Source organism: Aethalodelphis obliquidens, unplaced genomic scaffold (genome assembly GCF_003676395.1).
Source record: "Aethalodelphis obliquidens isolate GAN/ISIS:26980383/991018 unplaced genomic scaffold, ASM367639v1 scaffold577, whole genome shotgun sequence".
Taxonomy (NCBI): Eukaryota; Metazoa; Chordata; class Mammalia; order Artiodactyla; family Delphinidae; genus Aethalodelphis; species Aethalodelphis obliquidens.
This window is the reverse complement of record NW_020838489.1, coordinates 4138-13933: the sequence shown is the minus strand read 5'-3', so window position 1 is coordinate 13933 and position 9796 is coordinate 4138. Positions and strand designations below refer to the sequence as shown.

Below are 9796 nucleotides of genomic sequence, written 5' to 3'. Positions count from 1 at the left end.
TGTTTATGTTTTCATAACAGTAGGTGATATCTTGGATTTCCAGTGCAGCTGGATATGAGTTTCAGGAAACACTGAGCCTGGCTCACTTAATGCTACTGAGTTGGAGGGTTTGTATATGTTGGGCCTGCTGGCACAGCAGATGCTAGCAGATTAGACTAATGTTGATGGGACTAGTGCCACAGGAGGATGGGTTCCCATTCAGGCTATGCTGCTGCTACAGTAGATCAAGTCCCCCTCTACCCCAAGTGTGGGGCAGTGACCTGCTGCTGTCACTGCTTTGTATTAGGCTCCTTTTGCCTCAGGTGTGTGGTGGGATCCCTTGGAAGCTGCTGCTGCTGCTGCTGTCAATCACAAGGTTAAATTCATTTCAGAAATACTTAAGTATAAATATATAGCCTGGCTCTTGTAGGACCTCTGTATTTTTTTTATTGCTTTCATACAAATTATCCCAAATTTAGTGACTCAAAACAACGTAAATTTATTACCTTACAAGTCTGACATTGGTCTCAATTGAGTAAAAGTGTTGGCAGGATCGACAGATGAATGGATAAAGATGTGGCACATATATACAATGGACTATTACTCAGCCATAAAAAGAAATGAAATTGAGTTATTTGTAGTGAGGTGGATTGACCTAGAGACTGTCATACAGAGTGAAGTAAGTCAGAAAGAGAAAAACAAATACCATATGCTAACACATATATATGGAATCTAAAAAAAAAAGAAAAAATGGTTATGAAGAACCTAGGGGCAGGGCAGGAATAAAGACGCAGCCATAGAGAGTGGACTTGAGGACACAGGGATGGGGAAGGGTAATCTGGGATGAAGTGAGAGAGTGGCATGGACATATATACACTACCAAATGTAAAAGAGCTAGCTAGTGGGAAGCAGCCACAAAGCACAGGGAGATCAGCTCTGTGCTTTGTGTCCACCTAGATGTGTGGGATAGGGAAGGGAGGGTGGTAGGGAGATGCAAGAGGGAGGAGATATGGGGATATATGTGTATGTATAGCTGATTTACTTTGTTATGAAGCAGAAACTAACACGCCATTGTAAAGCAATTATACTCCAATAAAGATGGTTAAAAAAGAAAAAAAAGTGTTGGCAGAGCTACATTCTTTTCTGGAGGCTCTTAGGGATGTTTCTGTTCCCTGGACTTTGTCCGCTTCCAGCGGTCACTTGTAGTCCTTGACTCAGAGTCCCCTTTCTCCACCTACAAAACCCAAAATGTTGCATCTCTCTGATTCTGCTTCTATTAGGACATCTCTCTCTTTCTCTTTCTACAGTTGGGAATGGTTTTCTGCTTTTAAGGACTCATGCAATTAGATTTGTTCCATGAGGTAATCCAGGATAATCTTTCTATCTCAAGGCCTATAACTTCAGTCATATCTGCAAAGTCCTCTTTACCATGTAAGGTAACATATTATTGGGTTCTAGGGATTAGGGTGAGGGCATTTTTAGGAGCCATTATGCTGCCTACCACACCCTTAACAAGTGACCTTGAGAAAATTACTGAGACTTTAAAGCCTTACTTTTCTCAAACATAAAATGGAAAGAAAGATAACTAGTTAATATCATGAAAGTGAAACAGTATATATGAAATCAACTAATTCAAAAAATAAGATTTCTTCTTTTTCTTTATGATTGGCATGATTCTCAGAGTTCAGTTACTTGAAGAGTTACTTTTTTTTAAACAGAACTAAGGCATTTCAGGGTTCAGGTGCTGTAAGATTGTCTGAATTATCTGAGTAACAATTAGCTAAGCACAGGTGTAAAGCATTTGATTTACTCCCTGGTGTCCTTTATCTTCTCATCCCACTAAATCCATATCCCTTGTTTAGCTCCAGCCAGTAGAGTCAGAGCTTGTTTTACTGTTTAACTAAAGTTCAATTTAAATTTGCTCTACATCTCCAGATTCTCAGCCGTGGTTGCACATTATAATCACCTGGGGAGATTTCAAGACCTACTTGATGCCAGAGTTTTACCTATCATGGATATTTGAAGAGGGACCTGGAATGAAATGCTCTAGCTTATGGTTTGGGGAGCCAAATCATAGTCTACACTGAGCCAAATCATTTGCGAGATCACCTCTAAAAAGCAATTTATCTGTGGTGACTGATACTCTTCCTTTGTCAGTATGCTTGTCCCTCTTTGGGGGAAAAGAAGAAGGGGAAAAAAACCCCAGCGGTTGGGCTCCCTGAATTATAACCTGATGCTGTGGAATTAGTGTTGGCTCAGAGCGCACATCTTCGGATACCCATTCTCTCTCCTGCTTCCTTGCATGAGCTTATATCCTTGGGCAGTTTTTCATCCACCACCCTCTTTTGCTTCTAATCTTAGCAAGTAAAGTCTCTCCTTAATGAAACAGCATTTCATGAGACTTACTGGGAGCATAGGTCTGTTCCAGACCTATCCTATGTTAGCTAAAGCAGATATAAGTGAGGTATTTTTGGCATTCATCCTTGTGGGTTGGAGAGAGAAGACAGAATTTTATCCTTTAGGTGTCATCTGACTGGGCAAATGGGCTCATTCCCTCTACTGCCTACCATGTAAAATACTGAGGGTGTTACCTCTAGAAGGTACCTTCTAGGTATCAAAATAGCTCAGATAAGTCATATTTCTCAGTAAAAGGTGACAAAACTGTGGCTTAGGTGGTGAATTTTCCATGTCAATTTGTCTGGGCCACCATGCCCAGTTATTTGGTCAAATATTATTCTGGATATTTCTGTGATGGTGTTTTTGTGTTTTTTAAAATTTTTATGTTTTATTTATTTATATTTTTGGCTGCATTGGGTCTTCGTTGCTGCACATGGGCTTTCTTTGCAGCAAGCGAGGGCTACTCTTTGTTGTGGTGTGCGGGCTTCTCATTGCGGTGGCTTCTCTTGTTGCAGAGCATGGGCGCTAGGTGCATGTGCTCAGTAGCTGTGGTGCATGGGCTTAGTTGCTCCACGGCATGTGAGATCTTCCCAGACCAGGGCTCAAACCCGTGTCCCCTGCATGGGCAGGCGGATTCTTAACCACTGTGCCACCAGGGTAGTCCCTGTGATGGTGTTTTTGGATGAAATTCATAATTAAATTTGTGGTGGACTTTGAGTAAAGCAGATAATCCTCCATAATATGCATGGGCCTCATCCAATCAGTTGAAGCTCTTAATAAAGACTGACCTCCCTGTCGCAAAAAGGAATTCTGCCAGAAGACTTACAGAAATTGAACTGCAACTCTTCCGAGAGTCTCTAGACAGCCTAACCTGCAGATTTTGAATTTACCAAGCCTCTATTATTGTGTGAACCAATTGTTTAAAATCTCTCTCTCTTTCTCTATCTTTAGATATGGATATAGATCTAGGTATCAATATCGATATCTAGATCTATATCTGTCAGTATATATGGGCACATTGTATACACATGCTGTTGGTTCTGTTTTTCTGGAGAACCTTGACTAATACAGTGGCCCATATAAATAAAAGGACGAACCCAAGTTCACCCAGGTAGAAAGTAGTACAATGAGAACTGGAACTTAAGGCCTCATGACTCATTCAGCTGTGAACACTGACCCAGAACTGGCGTCCGCACACTCTGGCCCACTGATCAGATCTCGCTTGACTCCTGGTTTTGTACATAACGTTTGGCTTGAACACAGCCGCATCCATTCATTAACGTATTGTGCATGGCTGTTTCTGTGCTACAGCAGCAGATGGGCAGTTGCAATGGAGACGTATGGTACAGAAAATCCAAAATATTTACTATCTGACCCTTTACAAAAAAGATCTGCTGACCCCTGCTCTAGGATGCCATCTGATTTCTGATAGCACCGAGGAGAATAATTCATGCACATTGGGATAGATTGTTAATCTCATGTCCTCCTTAGGTCAAAGATCTCTTAAATGCTCACCCTTGCAATAGCCAGCTTGGGGAGCACCGTCTGAGGATGCAGAAATATCTCTTGCCAGGTCTTTCCAATCCACACTGCTCCCTGACTATGGTTCTTAAAACCTATTTTTTAAAAAATTTTTATTGGAGTATAGTTGATTTACAGTGTTGTGTTAGTTTCAGGTGTACAGCAAAGTGAATCAGTTATACATGTACATATATCTACTTTTTTTTTTCTTTTTTCAGTACGCGGGCCTCTCACTGTTGTGGCCTTTCCCGTTGTGGAGCACAGGCTCCAGACGCGCAGGCTCAGCAGCCATGGCTCACGGGCCCAGCCGCTCCGCGGCATGTGGGATCTTCGCGGACCGGGGCACGAACCCGTGTCCCCTGCATCAGCAGGCGGACTCTCAACCACTGTGCCACCAGGGAAGCCCCACTTTTATTTTTTTTTGGAGTCTTTTCCAAATAGCCCATTACAGAGTACTGAATGGAGTTCCCTGTGCTAATAAGAAGAGCAGGTTCTTACTAGTTATCTATTTTATGTATAGTAGTGTGTATATTTCAGTCCCAATCTCCCAATTTAGCCTCCCTGCCACAATCCCCTGGTAACCCTAAGTTTGTTTTCTACATCCGTGCCTCTGCTGCTAAAACCTGTCTATTTTAACCAACTACCACTCTTTGCTTACTGTCTCTGGCTTCATGTACATGATAAAAAATGTACTTCTTGTTCTATCCTGGATGACATGTTCCAAGGACTGAGATAATATCTTATTCTACATAATTTGTCCTTGATATTGTCTATCTTGGGGTCTTCATCTATGTCCCAAAGAAGACAGTCACTCTGTCTTCTAGTACTAATACCACATTTTATGGCATGAATTTGACCCAATGCACTGAACTATCCCTTTAGAAGCTGTATGCAACCTGTCACTGGGTTTTAGCACAGGGGTAGAACTCAGATTAGTGATCATATTTAAACAAATCTACTTGACCAGAAACTTTTTGTCTCATCATTTATTACACAAGTAACTTCTGTCTTTGCATCTATGATGTAAATATTTTTAATTTCCTAAATTATCTGAAAAATTATTTAGAGCTTCCATTTCAGTAGGCATTGGAATTGCTGTGTTATGACTATTTCATTATTTTATTTCCAAGTGTTAAATTAGGCTTCAAGCTTTGGCCAAGAGTAGACAGGAAAGGGTTTCAAAGAAATGAAGAGTGGGAAAAACTTCTGATGCAAGGGAGACTTAATAAAGATTTGATTTTGAATCAATAATTTATAATAAAGGTTTGAGTTTGAATCAATAATTTATGTCATTGCAAAATAGCTCCCTGGTAAAATTCCATTCTTTGGTAATCATTAAGTACAGAAATTAACAATCAAAATATGCAGTGATCTTCTTCATTTCCTAAAAACAAACCTATATCTAGATGAGAGGAGAATTCATCTCATAACTCAGGCTCTGGACTTACAACTCCAAGTCCTGTCTTCTTTCAACCATACCTGCTAAGTTTCTGTCTAACTTCTTGAGCATGAGGTAATGGTGTCAGCTTTCATCCCCTTCCTCAGTATATAGCTTGGTGAGTATGAGTAAGGGATCTAAAACTTGAGAACCTGGGTTCAAATCTTGACTCTAAAATTTACTTGTTGAGTACTCGTGAGCATGTTATCTGTTTTTGCCTCAGTTTTCTCATCTATAAAATAGAGATACCATTACTTCTCTCAGGGAGTTGCTATGAGGGTGAAAGAGAAAATTCATACAATGCAACAATTTATCAGTTCTTGGAACACAATAAATACCGAAAAATAATGGTAGCCATTATCAAGGCCCCCTCATTTTATGGATAATATAGATTAGTTTATATGGGTCTAATATTTACATATGCATAAACATTTTGTACCTTATGTGTGTGTATACGTTCTTCTTAGAAATTGAGCAGTCAACATTCACATCTAAAAATCTGTGCTCTGTGAAATGTAGATATCCTGTGTACAGACACAGTGCTATAGTTATCTATTGCTACATAATAAAGAAGTCCAAACTTAGTGGTGAAATAAACAAAAATTTTAATATGTGCCCAGATTTTGTGGGTCAGCAATTCAAACAGTACACAGAGGAGATGGCTTGTCTCTACTCCATGACTGATATCTGAAACCTCAGCTCATGAGGATTCAGATGGCTGGGGCTGGAATCATCTAGATAATTTTAATTCACATGTCTGGCCCTTGAAGACTGGGCCCAACAAGTACTGTTGACTGGAGTGCCTATAGATGGCTGCCCAGGTGGCTTGGACTTCTCATAATGTGGTAGTTAGGATTCAAGATAGAGTATCCCAAGAGAATGAGTGTCCAGGGTTGAAGCATTCCACGAGAATCATGCAAAAGCTGCATGACCTTTTATGACCTAGTCTTAGTTGTTACATAGCATCACTTTCATTATATACTATTGCAGGCGTTGGAGACCTTTTTCCATAAAGTGTCAGACAGTCAATATTTTAGGCTTTACAAGCCATACAGTCTCTTTTGCAACTACTTAGCTCTGCTGCTGTGATGTGAAAACAGACACAAACAATACATATACTAAGGAACATGGCTGTGTTCCAATAAAACTTCATTTATAAAAGCTGGTACAGGCCTAGACTTGGCCCACCAGCCATAATTTACTGACCCCTGCTCTATTGTTTGAGGCCATGGAAAGCCTGCCTAAATTCAAGGGAAAATGCCCACATCTGGATGCGAAGAATGGCAATGAATCTGAGACCCTGTATTAAAACCACTACATATGGGATATTTATAAGAGGATCTGTCTGCATACCTTGTTTCTCCCATGTATGCTGGATATGAGGTATTGGGACATCTTACATCTCTGTAAGCCTGGGTCAGGGTCAAAGTTGGAATCTGAACTCAATGACCTTGATTTCTGGAATAATCGGTAACTCTAATTATGATTTGCTTACACTCCTTACCCCAATAAATATACCACAAAAGATAGATTTCAAGTAAACAATTGCTTTATGGCAGATTTTTATTAAGTCTCCATTGACTGAATTATTCCATTTTGGTTGGAAAGCATGAGCTTTTTTCTTTCCTAAAGAGATCTGCAACTTTTCAGATGTGGCATTTCATTCTACTGAGAGGATGATGTAGGTTTTTATAAACGGAAAAAGCAAGGCAGGCTGAGTTCACTCAGATCGTACTAGTGCTTAAAGGAATAACCGAAACTGGAACACAGGCTTCCAGGTTTTCCTGTCCTGTGCTCTTTCCGGTAGGTGCCATTGTCTGCTGGGTCTGGCAGTAATAATTTCTGACCTTTACCTCTCTACGCTCTTGTGAAGTGGTTTGGGGCTTTGTTAGCTTTCTTATGAGTTTGTACTAAATTGCGTCCATAAAGTAGGCTGAATTCCTCAGGGAAGGATGAGAGCTCTTACTGTGTTATTACTGCAAATGTTGTGTTGGTTACCTTTTTTTCTTTTCTTTTGTCCAGTTGTATCCTGAACTTAAAAGTTATATTATCCGAAATGAAAGATGTGCATCTGGTAGAAAAGACTAATTTAAGGGATGAAAATTCCTGATGATTGCTTCAGTCAACCCTTAATACACACTGAGCTTCATTAGTAAATAGACAACTCGCAGACCATTCCCTTGGAAGAGGTCGCATAATCAGCCTTTGTGTTGATTTCGCATTCTGTTGGGTAGAGACAGAACAAATTAGAATAATTAGCTGGTACAGGAAAGCACAAAGAACTTTCTTCTGTTTTTGTGATGCATCCTGTAATAAGGGTTGAAAATGAGACTGGAGGTAAGAACGTGAAACTCAGAAGAGCAAAGGAGAGAGGATATTGTTTCTTTGAAAATATTCTTTCAGTGTTGGCCCAGAAGAAATACGAAGCTGAGGAAATTTTTTTTTTAATGATTTTTGTGTTGATGATGTGAGTGTGGAATTAGTAAGAATCAGGAAGCAAGCATCCTTTTCCACCAAGGACTTGGGAGCAAATGAAACCATAAATACTCCCTGCTCTTGGAAACCCTTTTGGAGCAGTAATCAGAGAAGGGTAAAGGCAAAGCCTCAGGGCAGAGGTGTTCAGAGCAAAGGGATAGGAGGAGAACAAAAGGAGAGTGGATGTGTTTAGAGCTGTCATTTTGAAATTTACCTGCTTCTGATTCAGTGCTGCTTTGCTGCTGTGTTGGTCCAGTGGAAATCCTCAAAGCAGGAGCAGCCGTATTTTAAAATAATAACGTTAGAGCAAGTGACTTTAATCCAGGTCTCTTTAGCTCAAAAGCACAGAGGAGAGTGTGAGGAAAGAGTGAGGCCACAAGGAATTGTTCACTGGGTACCTTTTCCCCAAACCTCACTAACTGGGAGAAACTGACCAGTGGATTATGTGCCTTGAAGGAAAACAAAAATGTTGAAAGCAAAGAGTGTGGAGCTTGTTTAGAAAGCAAGCTCTATCCTTTGGTCACCTGCTGATGATAATAGCATTGGCTGAGACCTGACCATTTACAATGAAGGCACTTCTGTAGGTAATAAGTTCCAGGAGGGCCCGAACTGAGTATGTCTGTTTCAGCATTTAGCATGGTTTAGCATCTGAGAGGCCGGTACATTATTGGCATATAGTAGACTTAAAAATGAATATTTGTGGATTGTCTGAATGAGTGGATGTGTGTGATTCACATCCTATTTGCAGGTCCTATGCCCTACAGTGGATTTTCAGTGTCAGGTTGTGAAAGTATTTATGATGGGGATTGGCATTGTTCCCTATCTAATGGATAAAGATTACACATGAAAGGACTTTACATTGACATCCCAAAAGCCTCATAGGAATTACTTAACAAAAAAATAAAATTGGATTCTGTATAATTTCTGATTGTAAGCTGGCCAGAACACTGGTATTTCAGCCAGTCCTCTGGTAGTTCCGATGACGTCCCCATGATCACCCAGGCATAATCAGAATGGCTTTAGGATTTGGGAGCCAAAATGTTCCTCAGTATTTACTGCTTTGCTAGTCCATTTAAGAAAATGGACTATTGAAAAAATAGCTTCAGACACAATATGGCATTATATGATTTAGCATGAAATCTGAAAAATATACATGTTATCTGAAGCCTGCAATGGTAACGTTCCCTCTGCTATTGAAATTATTGTCTTTAAACAAAGATTCTACATCAGTAATGCTATATATATATATATTTTTTTATGATATTCAGGTTAATTTCCTATTCTCTCTAAGGAAGTAATTGGTTGGTTGGTATGAGAGATGGTGTGGCTTCCAAAGGTGAAAAGTATTATTTTGTTGTAATTTCCGGCTACCTAAGGATGGGAGAGGCCCAGGACACTGCAGTCAGTATATTATGTGGAGCAGGTTATACTGTGGTTTATTTATGAACTTTTACATGTTTATTTTCTATGCAAGTTTGTGTGCTCCTTTTGGAGTTTTGGTAGATAAGTGTTTTTAACTTTGGAATACTTGGAGTTATATATATATATATTTTAATGTAGTAGTTAAAGCCGTGGAGAGTGTACTAGTCTACCTAGGTTCAAATTCTGGCTTTACCCTATGACTTCCCTGTGGCTTCCTCTGCTCACCTATTAAAAAGGAGGATAATAAGACTGCTGTGGTGAGTTACATACTAAGTGCTATTTAAGCATCTGCTATAATGATCATGTATACTCAAAGGCAAGGAACTTGCCCCTTGATCGTCTCTGTATTCCTAGTGCTTAAGAATTCCTAGTGCTTTCCTAGTGCATTGCCTTAGGATAGAGATAGCTCAGTATAGTTCTTCTCACTATAAAGTACTGTTACGTTGAAAGTCTTTGCTCGTGTACTAATAATCTATGACATATGTGCTGAGGATAAGGAAAGGAATAGTTTTAAAACTGCAATGGATAACAAAAGATTGTATGATGTAATGCCTTTATCATGTA

The 9796-nt window shown here is 39.7% G+C and overlaps 1 long non-coding RNA gene across 1 annotated transcript; it reads right to left on the bottom strand.

Moving 5' to 3' along the window:
• Positions 1 to 6866: 6866 nt before the first annotated feature.
• Positions 6867 to 9231, bottom strand: LOC113616824 (uncharacterized). Its single transcript, XR_003431422.1, has 2 exons — positions 8025 to 9231; positions 6867 to 7558 (listed from the first exon to the last, which is right to left on the bottom strand). It is a non-coding gene; the product is annotated as an uncharacterized LOC113616824 (long non-coding RNA).
• Positions 9232 to 9796: the final 565 nt, after the last annotated feature.